At 39.3% G+C, this 23426-nt stretch overlaps 1 long non-coding RNA gene across 1 annotated transcript in view; it reads right to left on the bottom strand.

Moving 5' to 3' along the window:
- LOC133647717 (uncharacterized) overlaps positions 1–10790 on the bottom strand; it is a 35125-nt gene extending 24335 nt beyond the window's left edge. The window contains exons 1-2 of the long non-coding RNA XR_009825752.1: positions 10747–10790; positions 8801–8883 (exon numbers count right to left, since the gene is read on the bottom strand). This is a non-coding gene — a long non-coding RNA (uncharacterized LOC133647717). The remainder of the gene's footprint in view (positions 1–8800; positions 8884–10746) is intronic.
- Between the last annotated feature and the right edge of the window lie 12636 nt (positions 10791–23426).

Genomic DNA, 23426 nt, shown 5'->3' with positions numbered 1-23426 from the left:
GAATGCAGAGTAGACGTAGTACCTGTAGTACGTGGTTTTGCCAAGTGAAACCCTGCAATAGCGAGTAGCGTAATATAAGCTTCAGGTTCACTGGTGTTTATCTGTATGGTCACGTTCAGAGGTCACAAATGTTTGTAAATATACCGTGCCTGAAAGAGGTTTGATGGAGAACGAGAAGTGGTGTGTGTGAGAGAAAAAGACGTGTGTGCACGGTAAATAATATGTGTCGGAATTGAACTTGTTGTTAGCACAAGATTTGCAATAAAAGTTAAGTGTCAGACTTTGTGACTTCTTCTGGTCACTTTCTGATTTCATTGAATATTCGGTGCATTTCAAGCACAAAGTCTGCTGGCCTGTGTGTAGGCACCCTCCTTGGCAAAAACTGACCAATCACAGCTCTGCGTTCTAGGACTTGTGGGAGATGCACATAAGCCTTCCGGGAGGCTACGCAGGGGAAGGGGGAAGACGGTAAGTTACATGACGCGAGTGTATACACCCGGCTTTAGACTACGGCAACATGTGACAATAGCACAGAGATAGATGTCGACGCTCACACGATGTCAGCTCGGCAGCTAGGAATGCGTAGTAGACGTAGTATTTGTAGTACGTGGTTTTTCCAAGTGAAACCCTGCAATAGCAAGCAGCGGAAAAGAAGCTTCGGGTTCACTGGTGTTTATCCGTATGGTCACGTTCAGAGGTCACAAATGTTTGTAAATATACCGTGCCTGAAAGAGGTTTGACGGAAAACGAGAAGTGGTGTGTGTGAGAGGAAATAATATGTGTCTGAATTTAACTTGTTAGCACAAGATTTGCAATAAAAGTTAAGCGTCAGACTTTGTGACTTCTTCTGGTCACTTTTTGATTTAATTGAATATTCGGTGCATTTCAAGCACAAAGTCTGCTGGCCTGTGTGTAGGCACCCTCCTTGGCAAAAACTGACCAATCACAGCTCTGCGTTCTAGGACTTGTGGGAGATGCACGTAAGCCTTCCGGGAGGCTACGCAGGGGAAGGGGGAAGACGGTTAAGTTACGTGACGCGAGTGTATACAACATGTGACAATAGCACAGAGATGTCGACGCTCACACGATGTCAGCTCGACAGCTTGGAATGCGGAGTAGACCTAGTACCTGTAGTACGTGGTTTTGCCAAGTGAAACCCTGCAATAATAGCAAGCAGCGGAATATAAGCTTCAGGTTCACTGGTGTTTATCCATATGGTCACGTTCAGAGGTCACACATGTTTGTAAATATACCGTGCCTGAAAGAGGTTTGACGGAGAAAAAGACGTGTGTGCACGGGAAAAATGATGTGTCGGAATTGAACTTGTTGTTAGCACAAGATTTGCAATAAAAGTTAAGTGTCAGACTTTGTGACTTCTTCTGGTCACTTTTTGATTTAATTGAATATTCGGTGCATTTCAAGCACAAAGTCTGCTGGCCTGTGTGTAGGCACCCTCCTTGGCAAAAACTGACCAATCACAGCTCTGCGTTCTAGGACTTGTGGGAGATGCACATAAGCCTTCTGGGAGGCTACGCAGGGGCAGACGGTAAGTTACGTGAGGCGAGTGTATACACCCGGCTTTAGACTACGGCAACATGTGACAATAGCACAGAGATGTCGACGCTCACACGATGTCAGCTCGGCAGCTAGGAATGCGTAGTAGACGTAGTATTTGTAGTACGTGGTTTTTCCAAGTGAAACCCTGCAATAGCAAGCAGCGGAAAAGAAGCTTCAGGTTCACTGGTGTTTATCCGTATGGTCACGTTCAGAGGTCCCAAATGTTTGTAAATATACCGTGCCTGAAAGAGGTTTGACGGAGAAAAAGACGTGTGTGCACGGGAAAAATGATGTGTCGGAATTGAACTTGTTAGCACAAGATTTGCAATAAAAGTTAAGTGTCAGACTTTGTGACTTCTTCTGGTCGTAGCAGAAAAGAAGCTCCAGGTTCACATGCAAACCGATGGCGTCCTCCCATTAGCATATGTCCGACACGACGCCAGGCTGCGCCATTGATTGCCGCAGAGTCTCCCACTTGCCTGAAATCCGTCACCTGGTCTCCTCAAAGCGGTTTAATTACTGGCTCCCACACTCTCCGCGCTCCATTTAGCCGACGGCCAGCGTTGGAAGGACTTGCGTCAATAGTTCTTTAACTTGAATCCTAAAGACACAGCGGCCCGCCGTGGCTTATGTTATCAATGACAATAGGTTGGCGTGAATTTCTCCCCCCACTATTAAAGTCCCTTTGTGGCAGCGCCATGGTCTTTAGGGACAACACCACATTTGTCCTCTTCATTAATGTCACTTCCCTAAAGCAACACATCATCACAGTGCAGAGCTTGGTCAAACTGTAATTGAAAAGGCCCAAGGGGAATTCCTGAGGTTTAGTACCGGCTGGGTGGGGGGGGGATTCCCTTCACCCTCGCCACTCTACATCCATCAATGTTGAGTCAGTCCCTTGGGGGGGGGGGGGGGACTCAAGCGCTAAAGCACATCCAGAATCATGTCAGGTGCACACCAATCCGGCGCAGGCTCGCGTTCTGTTTGCCACGATTCTAACCCCCTCGGCAAATGGAGCCACTTCAAGAGGGGACGGGATCCGGAACAGAATCCTTCCTTCAGATGTGGACTTCACAGGCCCCGATTACGCCGCCGCCTTCGCCATGCATACTGCCACAGATAAAAAATTAAACACTGGCGATTACGCGGCGCTTTGAAAGCCTCCTGGATCGCGATCACTGCCATCCCTTTTTTGTTTATGATCGGACCTCAAACGCCGGAGATTTGGTCAACCGTCCTAAATTGTCGCCAATGAAACGTGATAGTTTTGAGACAGCAAAGTTTTATGGTTATTTGTCAATAAATAACGGTTTTTCGGTACTTCAGAATTTAAACAGTGTTACTAACCGTCAGGAATTTTACCGCGGATTATCATTATATCGTTTACCGTTACATCCCAACCCTAAAACCGAGGTACAGACCGTAGCGTGGGGTTACCTGTATCATTGCAACTCTGTATACAGATGCTAATGAATTAAAAACAATACTATGCTGCCTTTGAAAAATATTAGGAGGAGTGAGGGCATATGTAGCGCTAAATTTGACCAGTAGAGGAAGTTTAATTGTGTTGAGACATATTTATTGTGTGCAGGGTTCGCTGTCAATGTTGTTTAATTTAATATATGTGTAAACATACGTAGTTTATTGTGTGAAATTATTAACACAAAACGTATTTTATTTACGTAAAATACACAATGGACGTTTTACTTTTGTAATGTTTATTGTACGTTTCTATTTTCTAGTCTTTGAACGGCGTGGCGTAGTGGGTAGAGCAACCGTGCCAGAAACCTGAGGGTTGCAGGTTCGCTCCCCGCCTCTTACCATCCAAAAATCGCTGCCGTTGTGTCCTTGGGCAGGACACTTCACCCTTTGCCCCCGGTGCCGCTCACACCGGTGAAATGAATGATGAATGAATGGTAGGTGGTGGTCGGAGGGGCCGTAGGCGCAAACTGGCAGCCACGCTTCCGTCAGTCTACCCCAGGGCAGCTGTGGCTACAAATGTAGCTTACCACCACCAGGTGTGAATGAATGATGGGTTCCCACTTCTCTGTGAGCGCTTTGAGTATTTAACAATAGAAAAGCGCGATATAAATCGAATCCATTATTATTATTATTATTATTATAGTCTTACCAACCCAAATGAAGGAAGAAGTGTAAAAAATAAAAAATAATTCATAAGAAGGAACATCAATCCTCAACAAAGCTTCTGCAGCTTCTGTTTTTTAATGCTGTCAACTATCTGCCGAGCTGCGCGCGCTGGGAACAAGCAGCGTGTGCAGCAATGTGTTCACTTTGTAAATAAGTAAACACGGTCTCAAAGAAATATAACCTGTGGAGGCACTTTCTGACCAAACATCCACATTTTGATGCCCGGCCCCTGATACCTTGGACTCTTACATGATGTAGTTGAATAACCTTGTTATAGAGCAGGGGTCACCAACCTTTTTGAAACCAAGAGCTACTTCTTGGGTACTGATTAATGCGAAGGGCTACCAGTTTGATACACACTTAAATAAATTGCCAGAAATAGACAATTTGCTCAATTTACCTTTAACTCTATGTTATTATTAATAATTAATGATATTTACACTTAATTGAACGGTTTAAAAGAGGAGAAAACACGAAAAAAAATGACCATTAAATTTTGAAACATAGTTTATCTTCAATTTCGAATCTTTAAAATTCTAAATTCAACCCAAAAAAAGAAGACAGAAACTATAACAAATAATTTATGGAACGTCATTAGTAATTTTTCCTGATTAAGATTAATTTTAGGATTTTGATGACATGTTTTAAATAGGTTAAAATCCAATCTGCACTTTGTTAGAATATACAACAAATTGGACCAAGCTATATTTCTAACAAAGACAAATCATTATTTCTTCTAGATTTTCCAGAACAAAATTTTTTAAAGAAATTCAAAAGACTTTGAAATAAGATTTAAATTTGATTCTACAGATTTTCTAGATTTGCCAGAATAATTTTTTGGAATTTTAATGATAAAAAGTTTGAAGAAATATTTCACAAATATTCTTTGTCGAAAAAAAAGAAGCTAAAATGAAGAATTAAATTACAACTTATTTATTATTCTTTACAATAAAAAAAAATTAACTTACTTGAACATTGATTTAAATTGTCAGGAAAGAAGAGGAAGGAATTTAAAAGGTAAAAAGGTATATGTGTTTAAAAATCCTAAAATCATTTTTAAGGTTGTATTTTTTCTCTAAATTTGTCTTTCTGAAAGTTATAAGAAGCAAAGTCAAAAAATTCATGAATTTATTTAAACAAGTGAAGACCAAGTCTTTAAAATATTTTCTTGGATTTTCAAATTCTATTTGAGTTTTGTCTCTCTTAGAATTAAAAATGTTTTGCAAAGCGAGACCAGCTTGCTAGTAAATAAATACAATTTAAAAAATAGAGGCAGCTCACTGGTAAGTGCTGCTATTTGAGCTATTTTTAGAACAGGCCGGCGGGCTACTCATCTGGTCCTTACGGGCTACCTGGTGCCCGCGGGCACCGCGTTGGTGACCCCTGTTATAGAGAAATGTCCTTCAATATACAAACTTTTCTATACACAAACCCTGTTCAAGAAGCAATGATATTCCTAAATCCAATTTTGTATGTACTTTTAACATGTTTGTGTTCCATAACATGCTCTATTCTCTCTAGGGTTCGGTACCAAAATATGTTGAGTTGCGCAAACATAACCATGCTAAGCGTGTTGTGACGTGAACAAATAAAACATTACCATGATCCCATTATTGAAACGTTTCAATAATATGAGCTTTTTTCGCATTTGTTTTATTCTTTCCGCTGGCCGTCAATCCCGACCCGAAGCCTTCCGTGTGACTTGTTTATATGAGTGTTGTGATGAATCGTGGACAACACGTCAAGTGGGGGAGCTCACAGAAAGACCAGTGTGGTGGATTTAGCAGCAAAGTCGCACACTGTCGAGAAGGAGGAAAATAAGATAGCAGCGCGGGGAAGAAAGGAGCAAAAAGAAGCATCCACAGGGGCCAAGTGTGTTGCTTCAAAAGACAAACATGCATTAGAAATGAGAAGGGGCGGCCTTTTCCACTGCCAGGCCGCTGCTCATTGGCTGCCGGGTGTTGGGGAGAACGTGCTATCATGGCTTGAGGGAGACGAGTGTTCACCAGGCTTTGAGAAGACCTTCATGGTCACACACCTCTTTCATATGTCTGAAATGCATCTCTTTCACACCCATAGTTGACTTTTTGGGGGGGGTTTTTCACCCTGCAAAACATCCAAGCGCACCAAAATGATGTCATGGATGCTCTCGATGGTTGCAAGAAGGTAACTGAGAGGGAGGTTTTCTATCCAAACATGAAACATTTGCATTTGTTCGTAACTTTCTTAAGTTTATAGGCAATCTAGAGCAGTGGTTTGCAAACAATTTTTTCAACAAGGGGTTTTATTTAACAAGTACACAACCTAAAAGCAGTGAAATTGTCACGTTGTGTAAATGGTAAATAAAAAAATAATACAACAAATCCTTTTCAACTTATATTCAATTGAATAGACCGCAAAGACAAGATATTTCATGTTATTTTTTGCAAAGATTAGCTCATTTGGAATTTGATGCCTGGAACACGTGTCAAAAAAGCTGGCACAGGTGGCAAAAAAGAGCGAGGAAGTTGAGGAATGCTAATCAAAAGACTTATTTGGAACATCCCACAGGTGAACGGGCAAATTGGGAACAGGTGGGGGGCCATGATTGGGTATAAAAGCAGCTTCCATGAAATGCTCAGTCGTTCACAAACAAGGACGGGGCGAGGGTCACCACTTTGTCAACAAATGCCTGAGCAAATTGTTGAACAGTTTAAGAACAACCTTTCTCAAGCAGCTATTGCAAGGAATTTAGGGATTTCACAATCTACGCTCCGTAATATCATCAAAAGGTTCGGAGAATCTGGAGAAATCCCTGCACGTAAGCGGCAAGGTCACTACTGTGTAAAGGATATCACCACATGGGCTCAGGAACACTTCAGAAAACCACTGTCAGTAACTACAATTGGTCGCTACATCTGTAAGTGCAAGTTAAAACTCGACTAGCCGTTTATCAACAACACCCAGAAACGCTTCGCTGGGCCCGAGCTCAGAACCACCTGGACTGTTCTAGGGTGAAAGTGTAGAAGTCAGCATGTGTGATGGTATGGGGGTGTATTAGTGGCCAAGACATGGGTAACTTACACATCTGTGAGGGCACCATTAATGCTGACACATAACAACGTTTGTTATTTCTTTCAAAAACAACAACACTACTAATCATGCAGACTTCATGAGAGCCAACAACTACTTATTCGGAACAAATGATAACCCAGGACCTTCTATTTTTTTAGCCTGGATATAAGGAGGACGATCTACAAGTTTTAGAAGCTGAGTGCTGAACAGATCCAGTTTCAGTGAAACAGTAAGCTTTATGTAGCAGTATTGCTAAGTGCTAAACAAGAAATACAAACTACGAACATAATAAAACAATCAATACTGTAAACTGATCGCTTTCACTGCGATGCCGACGGATGGGATGTTTATATCTTTCAGCACAAGACTTGTGCATTCATTTATGATAAACAATCATAAATGAATATTTCAGTGCATACACAATGTTGACATCTATAGTTATATTATGATAAACAATCATAAATTAATCTTTCAGCACATACACAATGTTGACATCTATAGTTATATTTTGATAAACAATCATACATGAATCTTTCAGCACATACACAATGTTGACATCTATAGTTATATTTTGATAAACAATCATAAATGAATCTTTCAGCACATACACAATGTTGACATCTATAGTTATATTTTGATAAACAATCATAAATGAATCTTTCAGCACATACACAATGTTGACATCTATAGTTATATTTTGATAAACAATCATAAATGAATCTTTCAGCACATACACAATGTTGACATCTATAGTTATATTTTGATAAACAATCATAAATGAATCTTTCAGCACATACACAATGTTGACATCTATAGTTATATTTTGATAAACAATCATAAATGAATATTTCAGCACGTACACAATGTTGACATCTATAGTTATATTTTGATAAACAATCATAAATGAATCTTTCAGCACATACACAATGTTGACATCTATAGTTATATTTTGATAAACAATCATAAATTGATCTTTCAGCACATACACAATGTTGACATCTATAGTTATATTTTGATAAACAATCATAAATGAACCTTTCAGCACATACACAATGTTGACATCTATAGTTATATTTTGATAAACAATCATAAATGAATCTTTCAGCATGTACACAATGTTGACATCTATAGTTATATTTTGATAAACAATCATAAATGAATCTTTCAGCACTTACACAATGTTGACATCTATAGTTATATTTTGATAAACAATCATAAATGAATCTTTCAGCACATACACAATGTTGACATCTATAGTTATATTTTGATAAACAATCATTAATTAATATTTCAGCACATACACAATGTTGACATCTATAGTTAAATTTTGATAAACAATCATAAATGAATATTTCAGCACGTACACAATGTTGACATCTATAGTTATATTTTGATAAACAATCATAAATGAATCTTTCAGCACGTACACAATGTTGACATCTATAGTTATATGTTGATAAACAATCATAAATGAATCTTTCAGCACATACACAATGTTGACATCTATAGTTATATTTTGATAAACAATCATAAATGAATCTTTCAGCACATACACAATGTTGACATCTATAGTTATATTTTGATAAACAATCATAAATGAATCTTTCAGCACATACACAATGTTGACATCTATAGTTATATTTTGATAAACAATAATAAATGAATCTTTCAGCACGTACACAATGTTGACATCTAGTTATATTTTGATAAACAATCATAAATGAATATTTCAGCACGTACACAATGTTGACATCTACAGTTATATTTTGATAAACAATCATAAATGAATCTTTCAGCACCTACACAATGTTGACATCTACAGTTATATTTTGATAAACAATCATAAATGAATCTTTCAGCACATACACAATGTTGACATCTATAGTTATATTTTGATAAACAATCATAAATGAATATTTCAGCACGTACACAATGTTGACATCTATAGTTATATTTTGATAAAGACTGGGAAAAACACGTATACTCGTAACGACGTGTGTAACAACAACAACAACAACAAGGCAACATGGCTGAAACTTACCGGGGCCATGCGGTCATTCAGCCGTGATCACGTCTCCGTCGTCTTTCCCAAATCTCCGGGTCATCAGTGTTGACTCCGATTATCTTCATGAGGGTTAACATGATGGGAAAATGACAAAGAAAACATTGAGTCAAGGCTATCGAGTGTTACTCGCAGTTTGTTTACAAGGAAGCGTCCTCGAAAGACGCAAAGTTAAATCATGAAATGCAACCTTACCCGAGCAAAAACGATACATATTTATCCGGGAGAGTCTTGATACCAATGTCCTTGACCCAGACACACACAAAGAAGTTGTAGACCTCCATGCTTTTACAAGTTGTGTCCTGTAGAAGGATGTCTGGAGCACCATAGTTCATATGTCTGGGAACGCGGACAACAGAAAATCCTCAATATCACTCGACTAATCTTTTGTTTAATAAAAGTACTGGGATCGATTCTGTTGTTAGATTTTTGGTGCATTACATTTGTACGGGAAGTCGGAATTTCCGAGTTCCTATTCGGAATTTCTACTGAGTAAGAGCAAGGACAATGTTGATCCCTGACTGTCCTTTTCTCCAGGTACCCTCCCTTTTTCATTTTTCTGTTGGTCTCCTCAGACAAAACTTTTCCTTTCTCGGGTTGTTTTCCTGCCCCTCTCCTCAAAGTGCCAGTGAGAGCGATACAAGCCGTGACACAGGTGCCAGTCAACCCCTCGGAAGTCCACGTGTCGTCCCAAAAGGTATGAACACGCTGTATGAAAGAAACCGGACTTAAAGACCAGAGAGTCATAGAGAAAAAGCCGTGCTATAGAGGTGGCAGCCATCCATGCATCCATTTTCTACCGCTTGTCCCTTTCGGGGTCGCGGGGGGGTGCTAAAGCCTATCTCAGCTGCATTCGGGCGGAAGGCGGGGTACACCCTGGACAAGTCGCCAGCTCAACGCAGGGCCAATACAGATAGACAACATTCACACACTAGGGACCATTTTAGTGTTGCCAATCAACCTATCCCCAGGTGCATGTCGTTGGAGGTGGGAGGGGCCTATCCCCAGGTGCGTGTCGTTGGAGGTGGGAGGGGCCTATCCCCAGGTGCATGTCGTTGGAGGTGGGAGCGGCCTATCCCCAGGTGCATGTCGTTGGAGGTGGGAGGGGCCTATCCCCAGGTGTGTGTCTTTGGAGGTGGGAGGGGCCTATCCCCAGGTGCATGTCGTTGGAGGTGGGAGGGGCCTATCCCCAGGTGCATGTCTTTGGAGGTGAGAGCAGCCTATCCCCAGGTGCATGTCGTTGGAGGTGGGAGGGGCCTATCCCCAGGTGCGTGTCGTTGGAGGTGGGAGGGGCCTATCCCCAGGTGCGTGTCGTTGGAGGTGGGAGGGGCCTATCCCCAGGTGCATGTCTTTGGAGGTGAGAGCAGCCTATCCCCAGGTGCATGTCGTTGGAAGTGGGAGGGGCCTATCCCCAGGTGCATGTCTTTGGAGGTGGGAGGGGCCTATCTCCAGGTGCATGTCTTTGGAGGTGGGAGGGGCCTATCCCCAGGTGCATGTCTTTGGAGGTGGGAGGGGCCTATCCCCAGGTGCATGTCTTTGGAGGTGGGAGGAAGCCGGAGTAGAACCCACGTAGTCACGGGTGAGAACATGCAAACTCCACACAGAAAGATCCCGAGCCCGGGATTGAACATAGGACCATTGTATCGTGAGGCACACGCACTAACCCCTGTACCACCGTGCTGCCCCAAGAGAGTTTTTATTCCACGAACGCAGCCTGACAATAACGGGAAGTCTCTCTTCGCATATTTGAGGGAAATGCGTTCATCGCCCTCAGAAGCAACGTCCACCGCAGTGGACATTTCTGCTCTTCCGTCAGAGTTACAACATTCCAGGAAGGAAAAAGCGAAACAAAGGTGGACGGACCATCACTTCGTCACACAACTGAGAGGCTTAGACACACACACACACAAAAAAAAAAAGATTACCTTAACCACAGAGCGCCCGACGTGAGCTACGCACGCCCTCCTTTTATCCCGTTTTGTCTCGTCCTTCTAGGCCTTTCCATCGCCCGCTAGTTATTGTAGCGCCGACGTGGGGAAATAACAACATGAACTGTACAAAGAGCGGGGCGATGGCGCTCCCATGAATGGGCACAACATGGGGCGGCGGTTGGGGGGGGGGTTGGGGGCAGAAAGGGGGCGGGGCTTAAAGGGGCGGGTGAAAGGCGAGGCAGGTCGGGGCCGCATCAGCGTCGACGTCTGGACGATTAGACACCTGGTCAACATGGCCGCCACTTTAGACTCAAAGGCCCGCATCAGCACGTTACGCCGCTGTGATGGTGCAGAAAATACCAGAAAAACCCGCTGTGACCAATCAAATCCCCCCCCCCAACCCGCCGACGCGCAGCTGGGGCTGGGAAAAAAAAGAAAAACTACCCTGCTGAGGGTGCGAGAGAGCCGAGATGAAACGGCTTTATTATTTGATATTAGCTTGACGTCAGGCCCAAAATGGCTGCCCGGTTGCTAGGCCCGGTTGCTAGGCAGAGAGCACGCCGCCCAAGTAAAGATGGCAGTGTAGGGGGGGGTTTAAGGCATGAGCTGGGAGGAAGGGCGTGGCGGAGGGTTGGCCCCACTTTGTAATACGGACAATCATCACCTTTCAGAAAGACTTGACAGGAAGTGGGAATGTGTTGTTTACCTTTTCAGCATAAAAGTCCCATTTTGACAACCTTTATTGTGACGTCTTTCTGTCGCAACATGGAAGTACACAACAACTCCATCCATGTGTTCTACTGCAGTATTGCACAGTAACAATCTAAGGCTAAATATCCAATAAGTGCTAGTTTCACTTCTACTGATGATTGTTGTTTGCTATGAAAAGGCAACATGTCTGCCAATAACTTGTGGAAAGAACAGATGTATTTTTATTGGTCATATATTCCCAGTGTTTCCCACACATTCATTTATTTGTGGCGGCCCGCCACGAAAGAATTACGTCCGCCACAAATAAAACATTTTTTTTTTTTTTTTTTTTTTTGGTCCTGTCCAACTTCTCAGGCAAATCATATAGTTGATGTAGATGCCCATATAGGCTGTTCAGATTTACTTTACAAAAGAGAAGTGTAGGATACTTCTCTTGTTGCCTTATTTGTATTTGACCACTACTGTTTTCTGTTTATTTGTTACTGACTGTGGCAGGACACCTCTGCCTCTGTTTCACTTTATGTTGCTGGTAAATAATATGGTTGTAGTTAGGGATGTCCGATAATGGCTTTTTGCCGATATCCGATATTCCGATATTGTCCAACTCTTTAATTACCGATACCGATATCAACCGATACCGATATCAAACGATATATACAGTCGTGGAATTAACACATTATTATGCCTAATTTGGACAACCAGGTATGGTGAAGATAAGGTACTTTTTAAAAATGTTTATAAAATAAAATAAGATAAATAAATTAAAAACATTTTCTTGAATAAAAAAGAAAGTAAAACAATATAAAAACAGTTACATAGAAACTAGTAATTAATGAAAATTTGTAAAATGAAGTGTTAAAGGTTAGTATTATTAGTGGACCAGCAGCACGCACAATCATGTGTGCTTACGGACTGTATCCCTTGCAGACTGTATTGATATATATTGATATATAATGTCGGAAGCAGAATATTAATAACAGAAAGAAACAACCCTTTTGTGTGAATGAGTGTAAATGGGGGAGGGAGGTTTTTTGGGTTGGTGCACTAATTGTAAGTGTATCTTGTGTTTTTTTATGTGGATTTAATTAAAAAAATTTAAAAAAATTTTTTAAAAAATTTAAAAAACGATACTGATAATAAAAAAACCGATACCGATAATTTCCGATATTACATTTTAACACATGTATCGGCCGATAATATCGGCAGACCGATATTATCGGACATCTCTGGTTGTAATAGTAGGCTAAAGTTAAATTATTTAGTATGCACTAATTAAAGGGGCAGAGCTTTAAAAGACATTTTAGCTTTTATATTTTATAAGATATATATTTTTTGTAAGAACCACAATTAATAAATATATTTCAGTGAATAACTTATTGTTCAAATCTGTATATAAATATGTACATAAAGTGTTGTAATTATATTGTAAAATGGATGGATGGATAGATGGACGTTTAAAACAAAACTGTTATTATTAATTAGTAAGTATACATTTTTGGGGCCTTTTTAGAGAAAATCATATCATTGTAGTAAATTATGCAAATTACTCGATGATGTCATGGTGACCACGCCCAAAGCCACGCCCCCACCGCCACAGGTATCTTGGCAGTTTATGGGAAACACTGATTCCTCTCATAAAAGTCTAACATGTATGAATACTTTTTATTTGCTTTTTTGAATCAATTAAAAGAAGTTATATGGGGAGTCAATGGGACCAAATGAGTGTCAGGTAATTATGCAAATCTCCTATCCTACACACGTCGTAATTATGAGGATTATGACATATTACACATAGCAACAACATGCAATAAACGTTGCTGGTCAGACTTCACCAGTGCCATGCAGATATTAAATATTGCATGTTGGTTTTTTCCAACAGCTATGAATGGAGTCCAAATCCCAAAAGTGTGTCAATAATCTGTGAATGTTGCAGAAGTTGAACCTCAGAAGGCATAAACTACGTCAAGTGCTCTGAAAAGAAGCACGTAAGCCTTCGCACGTGCAAGATGAAGACCACATTTTGGAAATAAAAAGTGCCATTTTGATAAGTTTTAATGAATGGAAAGTGAATTCTCCTTCCTGAATATGTTTGACACCTGGTGTGCTCCTTGTAAGCAAATAGTTCAAAGCTCTGTTAAATTAGGGCCACTTCTGACCTGTCGTCTGTTTGATGGACGCATTCTATGTAAAACTGCTGACATCCATAACACATCTACAAAGTCAGGCTTCTAGCGATGCTTCACAAAGATGTCATAGATGTGACCGAAACACTTTTTTAGTGGGAGGCTGGTGGAAATATCCCCCTTTCTTCAAATGGAAATAATGACACATATGGTGACATTTTCTGAGCTTTTTTCTATTTTTTTGTAAAATAGTAAAAAATCCCCCAAAAATCCTCCATAAATATACTTTTCTAGTAAAATTATTTTAGTTGAAGAGATTGTAAACTGGAAATTGTGATGTATCATGTTGTATGCTTGCATGTTCGAAATAAACTCAAACTCAAACTCAATTGTACAAAATATGCAGAATAGGCAAGGACGATTAAAAATAAAGACCACAGAAATGCCCATCAGCCGCACTTTGGACACCATTAATGTTGATAAATGCAACTAGTTTGTCATGTGCACAAAAGAAAACATTGAAATATTCTTTCCATACACACATTATGAGGAATAAACATTGCTGCTTGAATTGTGTTACACAACTTTTGGTCGATTACCTCCACAACATAAACACAAATTGTGTTATTTTCAGTTGAAAGTTGTCTTCATTCCACTAAAACAATCAGGCGTACACATTAAGGGTGACACTAGTGTGCATTTTACAAATTAATATCATCGATAACTAGATGAAGTGTGAATGCTCCAATGTTGAAGTGAAATGCTGACAAAATGTAGTATGACTGTAAGAATAGTTTGAATGTTGGAATGGTTTGAAGAGTTTGAATTTCCAGGAAAAACGGAATTTGGTTTGGAACTTGGGAAAGTGTTAGTTTGAATGTCCAGGATGAGGGGAATGTGTTGATGTTGGAATGGTTTGAATCGGTAAAAAAATGTGGGAATTGTGGAAGTGTGGAAAATAGATAATTGATTTTGAATGGGGAAAATGTCCCTGAAAACTGAGAATTCTAGGAAATCTGGGATTTTTTTTTTACAATTGTTGAAAGGGAGCACATCATTCCTGAACAAGCTGAATATGTTGAAGTTGGAAGCGTTTGAATTAAATGAAAAATGGGGGATTTGTGGAACTTTGAAAAATGTCCCATTATTTTCAATGGCAATTTCATGGAAATTTGGGAATTTGGGGAAAAGAGGGAATTTTGGGGGGGATGCAAAACAATTTGAATTTTCTCACTGAGTTTAAATGGTTGGTGTTGGAATTTTTTTAAATCGGTCGAGAAATGTTGAAGTAGTAACATTTTTAATTGAGAAACGGTAATACGGAATTTCGGGAATTTCGGGCAAACTGGGAATTTTTCCAATTAAAAAAAAACATATTTTATTTGTTCTGATTAAGAGGAATGTTTTGATGGTGTTACGGTTGAAGTGGGTTGAAAAATGTGTAAGGAGTAGTTGCCAAAAAAAAAGGGTGAAAAAAGGGTTTGAAAAAATAGGAATTCTGGGACTTTCTGGAATTTTTTATCAGTTGAAATTTTTCTTGTTTATTTTCCAGAATAAGTGGAATATGTTAAAGGTAAAATGGTTTGAATCAGTTGAAAAATGTGGAAATGGTGGAAGATTAAATAATTGTAATTACATTTTGAATGGGAAAAATGTCCCGGAAAACCTGGAATTCTGGGAAATCTGGGAATGTTTTAAATTTTTCAAGGGAAATCCAGCGATTCTTGAACAGGCTGAACAGTTTGAAGTTGGAACTGTTTGAATTAGATGAAAAATGTGGGATTTGTGGAACTTTGAAAAATGTCCCATTCTTTTCAATGGCAATTTCATGGAAATTTGGGGATTTTGGGAAAAGCGGGAATTTTTGGGAAAATGCAAAAAAATGTGTTGTTCTGAATGGTTGGTGTTTGAATTTTTAAAATCGGTCGAAAAATGTTGAAGTAGTAACATTTTTAATTGAGAAATGGTATTACGGAATTCCTGGAATTTCGGGAAAACCGGGAATTGTTCCAGTTCAAAAAACAACTTATTTCTTTGTCCTGATTAAGAGGAATGTTTTGATGGTGGAACGGTTGAAGTGGGTTGAAAAATGTGGAAGGAGTAGATGCCAAAAAAAAAGGTTGAAAAAAGGGGTTGAAAAAACAGGAATTCTGGGACTTCCTGGAATTTTTTTTCACTTGAAATATTTTTTAGTTTGAATGTCCAGGACAATTGAAATATGTTAAAGGTAAAATGGTTTGAATCAGTTGAAAAATGTGGAAATGGTGGAAGATTAAATAATTGTAATTTCATTTTGAATGGGAAGAATGTCCCGGAAAACCTGGAATTCTGGGAAATCTGGGAATTGTTTAAATTTTTCAAGGGAAATCCAGTGATTCTTGAACAGGCTGAACAGTTTGAAGTTGGAACTGTTTGAATTAGATGAAAAATGTGGGATTTGTGGAACTTTGAAAAATGTCCCATTCTTTTCAATGGCAATTTCATAGAAATTTGGGGATTTTGGGAAAAGAGGGAATTTTTGGGAAAATGCAAAAAAAAATGTGTTGTTCTGAATGGTTGGTGTTTGAATTTTTAAAATCGGTCGAAAAATGTTGAAGTAGTAACATTTTTAATTGAGAAAAGGTATTACGGAATTCCTGGAATTTCGGGAAAACCGGGAATTGTTCCAGTTCAAAAAACAACGTATTTCTTTGTCCTGATTAAGAGGAATGTTTTGATGGTGGAACGGTTGAAGTGGGTTGAAAAATGTGGAAGGAGTAGATGCCAAAAAAAAAAGGTTGAAAAAAGGGGTTGAAAAAACAGGAATTCTGGGACTTCCTGGAATTTTTTTTCACTTGAAATATTTTTTAGTTTGAATGTCCAGGACAAGTGGAATATGTTAAAGGTAAAATGGTTTGAATCAGTTGAAAAATGTGGAAATGGTGGAAGATTAAATAATTGTAATTTCATTTTGAATGGGAAAAATGTCCCGGAAAACCTGGAATTCTGGGAAATCTGGGAATTTTTTAAATTTTTCAAGGAAAAACTAGCGATTCTTGAACAGGCTGAACAGTTTGAAGTTGGAACTGTTTGAATTAGATGAAAAATGTGGGATTCGTGGAACTTTGAAAAATATCCCATTCTTTGCAATGGCAATTTAATGGAAATTTGGGAATTTTGGGAAGAGAGGGAATTTTTGGAAAAATTCAAAAAAATGTATGTCCTGAATGGTTGGTGTTGGAATTTTTAAAATCGGTCGAGAAATGTTGAAGTAGTAACATTTTTAATTGAGAAATGGTATTACGGAATTCCTGGAATTTCGGGCAAACCGGGAATTTTTCCAGTTAAAAAAAAACAACGTTTTTTTTTTGTTCTGATTAAGAGGAATGTTTTGATGGTGTAACGGTTGAAGTGGGTTGAAAAATGTGGAAGGAGTAGTTGCCAAAAAAAGAGTGAAAAAAGGGTTTGAAAAAATTGGAATTCTGGGACTTTCTGGAATTTTGTGTCAGTTGAAATTTTTCTTGTTTGTTGTCCAGAATAAGTGGAATATGTTAAAGGTGGAATGGTTTGAATCAGTTGAAAAATGTGGCAATGGTGGACGTTTGAAAAATGGCCATTCCATTTTGAATGGGAAAAATGTCCCGGAAAATCTGGAATTCTGGGAAATCTGCAAATTTTTGGAATTTTTCAAGGGAAAGCCAGTGATTCTTGAACATGCTGAGTATGTTGAAGTTGGAACAGTTTTAATTAGATAAAAAATGTGGGATTTGTGGAACTTTGAAAAATGTCCCATTCTTTTCAATGGCAATTTCATGGAAATTTGGGGATTTTGGGAAAAGAGGGAATTTTTGGGAAAATGCAAAAAAAAATTTTGTTCTGAATGGTTGGTGTTTGAATTTTTAAAATCGGTCGAAAAATGTTGAAGTAGTAACATTTTTAATTGAGAAATGGTATTACGGAGGTCCTGGAATTTTGGGAAAACCGGAAATTGTTCCAGTTCAAAAAACAACTTATTTCTTTGTCCTGATTAAGAGGAATGTTTTGATGGTGGAACGGTTGAAGTGGGTTGAAAAATGTGGAAGGAGTAGATGCCAAAAAAAAAAGGTTGAAAAAAGGGGTTGAAAAAACAGGAATTCTGGGACTTCCTGGAATTTTTTTTCACTTGAAATATTTTTTAGTTTGAATGTCCAGGACAAGTGGAATATGTTAGAGGTAAAATGTTTTGAATCAGTTGAAAAATGTGGAAATGGTGGAAGATTAAATAATTGTAATTTCATTTTGAATGGGAAAAATGTCCCGGAAAACCTGGAATTCTGGAAAATCTGGGAATTGTTTAAATTTTTCAAGGAAAAGCCAGTGATTCCCGAACAGGCTAAATATCTTGAAGTTGGAACAGTTTGAATTAGATGAAAAATGTGGGATTCGTGGAACTTTGAAAAATATCCCATTCTTTTCAATGGCAATTTCATAGAAATTTGGGAATTTTGGGAAAAGAGGGAATTTTTGGAAAAATGCAAAAAAATGTATGTCCTGAATGGTTGGTGTTGGAATTTTTAAAATCGGTCGAGAAATGTTGAAGTAGTATCATTTTTAATTGAGAAATGGTATCACGGAGTTCCTGGAATTTCGGGCAAACCGGGAATTGTTCCAGTTAAAAAAACAACGTATTTATTTTTCCTGATTAAGAAGAATGTTTTGATGGTGTAATGGTTGAAGTGGGTTGAACAATGTGGAAGGAGTAGTTGCCAAAAACAAAAGGTTGAAAAAAGGGTTTGAAAAAACAGGAATTCTGGGACTTCCTGGAATTTTTTTTCACTTGAAATATTCTTTAGTTTGAATGTCCAGGATAATTGGAATATGTTAAAGGTGGAATGGTTTGAATCAGTTGAAAAATGAAGGAATGGTGAAGTTTGAAAAATGGCCATTTAATGTCGAATGGGAAAAATGTCCCAGAGAACCTGGAATTCTGAGAATCTGCAATTTTTTGGAATTTTTCAAGGAAAAGCCAGTGATTCCCGAACAGGCTAAATATCTTGAAGTTGGAACACTTTGAATTAGATGAAAAATGTGGGATTTGTGGAACTTTGAAAAATGTCCCATTCTTTTCAATGGCAATTTCATGGAAATTTGGGGATTTTGGGAAAAGAGGGAATTTTTGGAAAAATGCAAAAACATTTATGTCCTGAATGGTTGGTGTTGGAATTTTTAAAATCGTTCGAGAAATGTTGAAGTAGTAACATTTTTAATTGAGAAATGATATCACGGAGGTCCTGGAATTTCGGGCAAACTGGGAATTTTTCCAGTTAAAAAAAACAACTTTTTTTAGTTTTCCTGATTAAGAGGAATGTTTTGATGGTGGAACTGTTGAAGTGGGTTGAAAAATGTGGACGGAGTAAATGCCAAAAAAAGGGTGAAAAAAGAGTTTGAAAAAACAGGAATTCTGGGGCTTCCTGGAAATTTTTTTCAATTGAAATTTTTTTTGTTAGAATTTCCAGAATAAGTAAAATATGGTAAAGGTAGAATGGTTTGAATCCGTTGAAAAATGTGGCAATGGTGGAAGTTTGAAAAATAGCCATTTCCTTTTGAATGGGAAAAATGTCCCGGAAAACCTGGAATTCTGGGAAATCTGCAAATGTTTTGAATTGTTCAAGGAAAAGCCAGTGATTCCCGAACAGGCTAAATATCTTGAAGTTGGAACAGTTTGAATTAGATGAAAAATGTGGGATTTGTGGAACTTTGAAAAATGTCCCATTCTTTTCAATGGCAATTTCATGGAAATTTGGGGATTTTGGGAAAAGAGGGAATTTTTGGAAAAATGCAAAAAAAATTAATGTCCTGAATGGTTGGTGTTGGAATTTTTAAAATCGTTCGAGAAATGTTGAAGTAGTAACATTTTTAATTGAGAAATGGTATCACAGAGTTCCTGGAATTTCGGGCAAACCGGGAATTTTTCCAGTTCAAAAAAACAACTTTTTTTAGTTTTCCTGATTAAGAGGAATGTTTTGATGGTGGAACTGTTGAAGTGGGTTGAAAAATGTGGAAGGAGTAGATGCCAAAAAAAAGGGTGAAAAAAGAGCTTGAAAAAACAGGAATTCTGGGACTTCCTGGAATTTTTTTTCGTTTGAAATTTTTTTTTGTTAGAATTTCCAGAATAAGTGAAATATGGTAAAGGTAAAATGGTTTGAATCCGTTGAAAAATGTGGCAATGGTGGAAGTTTGAAAAATAGCCATTTCTTTTTGAATGGGAAAAATGTCCCGGAAAACCTGGAATTCTGGGAAATCTGCAAATGTTTTGAATTTTTCAAGGAAAAGCCAGTGATTCCCGAACAGGCTAAATATCTTGAAGTTGGAACCGTTTGAATTAGATGAAAAATGTTGGATTTGTGGAACTTTGAAAAATGTCCCATTCTTTTCAATGACAATTTCATGGAAATTTGGGAATTTTGGGAAAAGAGGGAATTTTTGAAAAAATGCAAAAAAATTAATGTCCTGAATGGTTGGTGTTGGAATTTTTAAAACCGTTCGAGAAATGTTGAAGTAGTAACATTTTTAATTGAGAAATGATATCACGGAGGTCCTGGAATTTCGGGCAAACCGGGAATTTTTCCAGTTCAAAAAAACTACTTTTTTTAGTTTTCCTGATTAAGAGGAATGTTTTGATGGTGGAACTGTTGAAGTGGGTTGAAAAATGTGGACGGAGTAGATGCCAAAAAAAGGGTGAAAAAAGAGTTTGAAAAAACAGGAATTCTGGGACTTCCTGGAATTTTTTTTCGATTGAAATTTTTTTTTGTTAGAATTTCCAGAATAAGTGAAATATGGTAAAGGTAGAATGGTTTGAATCCGTTAAAAAATGTGGCAATGGTGGAAGTTTGAAAAATAGCCATTTCCTTTTGAATGGGAAAAATGTCCCGGAAAACCTGGAATTCTGGGAAATCTGCAATTTTTTTTTATTTTTCAAGGAAAAGCCAGTGATTCCCGAACAGGCTAAATATCTTGAAGTTGGAACAGTTTGAATTAGATGAAAAATGTGGGATTTGTGGAACTTTGAAAAATGTCCCATTCTTTTCAATGGCAATTTCATGGAAATTTGGGGATTTTGGGAAAAGAAAGAATTTTTGGAAAAATGCAAAAAAATTAATGTCCTGAATGGTTGGTGTTGGAATTTTTAAAATCGTTCGAGAAATGTTGAAGTAGTAACATTTTTAATTGAGAAATGATATCACGGAGGTCCTGGAATTTCGGGCAAACCGGGAATTTTTCCAGTTCAAAAAAACAACTTTTTTTTAGTTTTCCTGATTTAGAGGAATGTTTTGATGGTGGAACTAAAAAAGGGTGAAAAAAGAGCTTGAAAAAACAGGAATTCTGGGACTTCCTGGAATTTTTTTTCGATTGAATTTTTTTTTGTTAGAATTTCCAGAATAAGTGAAATATGGTAAAGGTAAAATGGTTTGAATCCGTTGAAAAATGTGGCAATGGTGGAAGTTTGAAAAATAGCCATTTCCTTTTGAATGGGAAAAATGTCCCGGAAAACCTGGAATTCTGGGAAATCTGGGAATTTTTGGAATTTTTCTAGGGAAAGCCCGCGATTCTTGAACAGTTTGAAGTTGGAACCGTTTGAATCGGGTGAAACATGTGGAAGGTAGAGCGCACCAAAATCTGGAGAAGAAGAAGAAGAAGAAGAAAAACCATATATCTGACAGCTTTGGAGCATTCACACAATAAATAGATGAGCTTTGGTGTAAAAAAAACATTCCACTATTGTGTGAATGTTCCAATTAGTCACTGTCGTCAGCACACGCGCAAGCAGCTAATTAAGTAATCGCTTTTGACAGGACAAGCAGGTGTGTCCACTGGAGGTAAATAAACGACAAATAGCAGACTTTCCTGCACGCTCTTACTTTTTAAATCCTTCTTTAGAAACAATAACAATGTGAGTGATAAAGTTGGGCATAAAAGTGCAAAGATTGGATGTCAGCACACAGTCCATGAAAGAGAATAAACTTTAATCAAATATAGAATACATCATTATAGAGCAGACTTATGTACATTTAATGTGAACACTGATGATGGTTCTGCACACAAATGCGACACAACAACACAACAACGCAGCAGAACAAAGGACTCACAAAGTGGAATAGCAACTTTTGAAGGTAGAAATCCGATATTTCAGAAGTAGAAGCAAGAGAACAAAGAAGTCATTACATTCAAGCACCCCTCACAAAACACCTTTGGGGATTTACATTAAAGGCAATTGTCGTTCTCAAAACAAATGTTCCGCAAGAAAAGTTGTCGTCACCCACTGTGGGAGTGGGTGTGACAACACGGAAGGGAGGCCTTGTTATAAAAGCATACGCACGACTTAGCGCCGAATCTGGAACGACGTCCACAAAATAGTGCGGGAACTGTGAAAGAAAACAACAAAATGAGGTCCAATCGTGCAGAAGTGCTCGCTGGAGTCGCGACGAGAAACAAACGCAGCGCGGGAAGATAACACAATCTTGATAATATTGATTGACGTCCGCGTGGAATTAGATCCCCACTGTGACGGGTGTACCTAATGAAGTGGCCAGCTAGGAGTCGAGCCCACTGTGACACCTGTACCTAATGAAATGGCCAGCTAGGAGTCAACCCCACTGTGACAGGTGTACTTAATGAAGTGGCCAGCTAGGAGTCAAGCCCACTGTGACAGGTGTACCTAATGAAGTGGCCAGCTAGGAATCGACCCCACTGTGACAGGTGTACCTAATGAAGTGGTCATCTGGGAATCGACCCCACTGTGACAGGTGTACCTAATGAAGTGGCCAGCTTGGAATCGACCCCACTGTGACACCTGTACCTAATGAAGTGGCCAGCTGGGAGTCGACCCCACTGTGACAGGTGTACCTAATGAAGTGGCCAAATAGGAATCGACCCCACTGTGACAGGTGTACCTAATGAAGTGGCCAGCTAGGAGTCGAGCCCACTATGACAGGTGTACCTAATGAAGTGGCCAGCTAGGAGTCGACCTCACTGTGACAGGTGTACCTAATGAAGTGGCCAGCTTGGAATCGACCCCGCTGTGACACCTGTACCTAATGAAGTGGCCAGCTTGGAATCGACCCCACTGTGACACCTGTACCTAATGAAGTGGCCAGCTGGGAGTCGACCCCACAGTGACAGGTGTACCTAATGAAGTGGCCAGCTAGGAATCGACCCCACTGTGACAGGTGTACCTAATGAAGTGGCAAAATAGGAATCGACCCCACTGTGACAGGTGTACCTAATGAAGTGGCCAGCTAGGAGTCGAGCCCACTATGACAGGTGTACCTAATGAAGTGGCCAGCTAGGAGTCGAGCCCACTATGACAGGTGTACTTAATGAAGTGGCCAGCTAGGAGTCGACCCCACTGTGACACCTGTACCTAATGAAGTGGCCAGCTAGGAGTCGACCCCACTGTGACAGGTGTGCATAATGAAGTGGCCAGCTAGGAGTGGAGCCCACTGTGACAGGTGTACCTAATGAAGTGGCCAGCTAGGAATCGACCCCACTGTGACAGGTGTACCTAATGAAGTGGCCAACTAGGAATCGACCCCACTGTGATAGGTGTACCTAATTAAGTGGCCAGCTAGGAGTCGAGCCCACTATGACAGGTGTACCTAATGAAGTGGCCAGCTAGGAATTGAATCCACTATGACAGGTGGACCAGCTAGGAGTCGAGCCCACTATGACAGGTGGACCAGCTTGGAGTCGAGCCCACTATGACAGGTGTACCAGCTAGGAGTCGAGCCCACTATGACAGGTGTACCTAATGAAGTGGCCAGCTAGGAATTGACTCCACTATGACAGGTGGACCAGCTAGGAGTCGAGCCCACTATGACAGGT

The sequence above is a fragment of the Entelurus aequoreus genome, linkage group LG04, assembly GCF_033978785.1.
Source record: "Entelurus aequoreus isolate RoL-2023_Sb linkage group LG04, RoL_Eaeq_v1.1, whole genome shotgun sequence".
In the NCBI taxonomy this organism is placed as follows: Eukaryota; Metazoa; Chordata; class Actinopteri; order Syngnathiformes; family Syngnathidae; genus Entelurus; species Entelurus aequoreus.
This window is presented reverse-complemented; position numbering and strand designations above follow the sequence as displayed.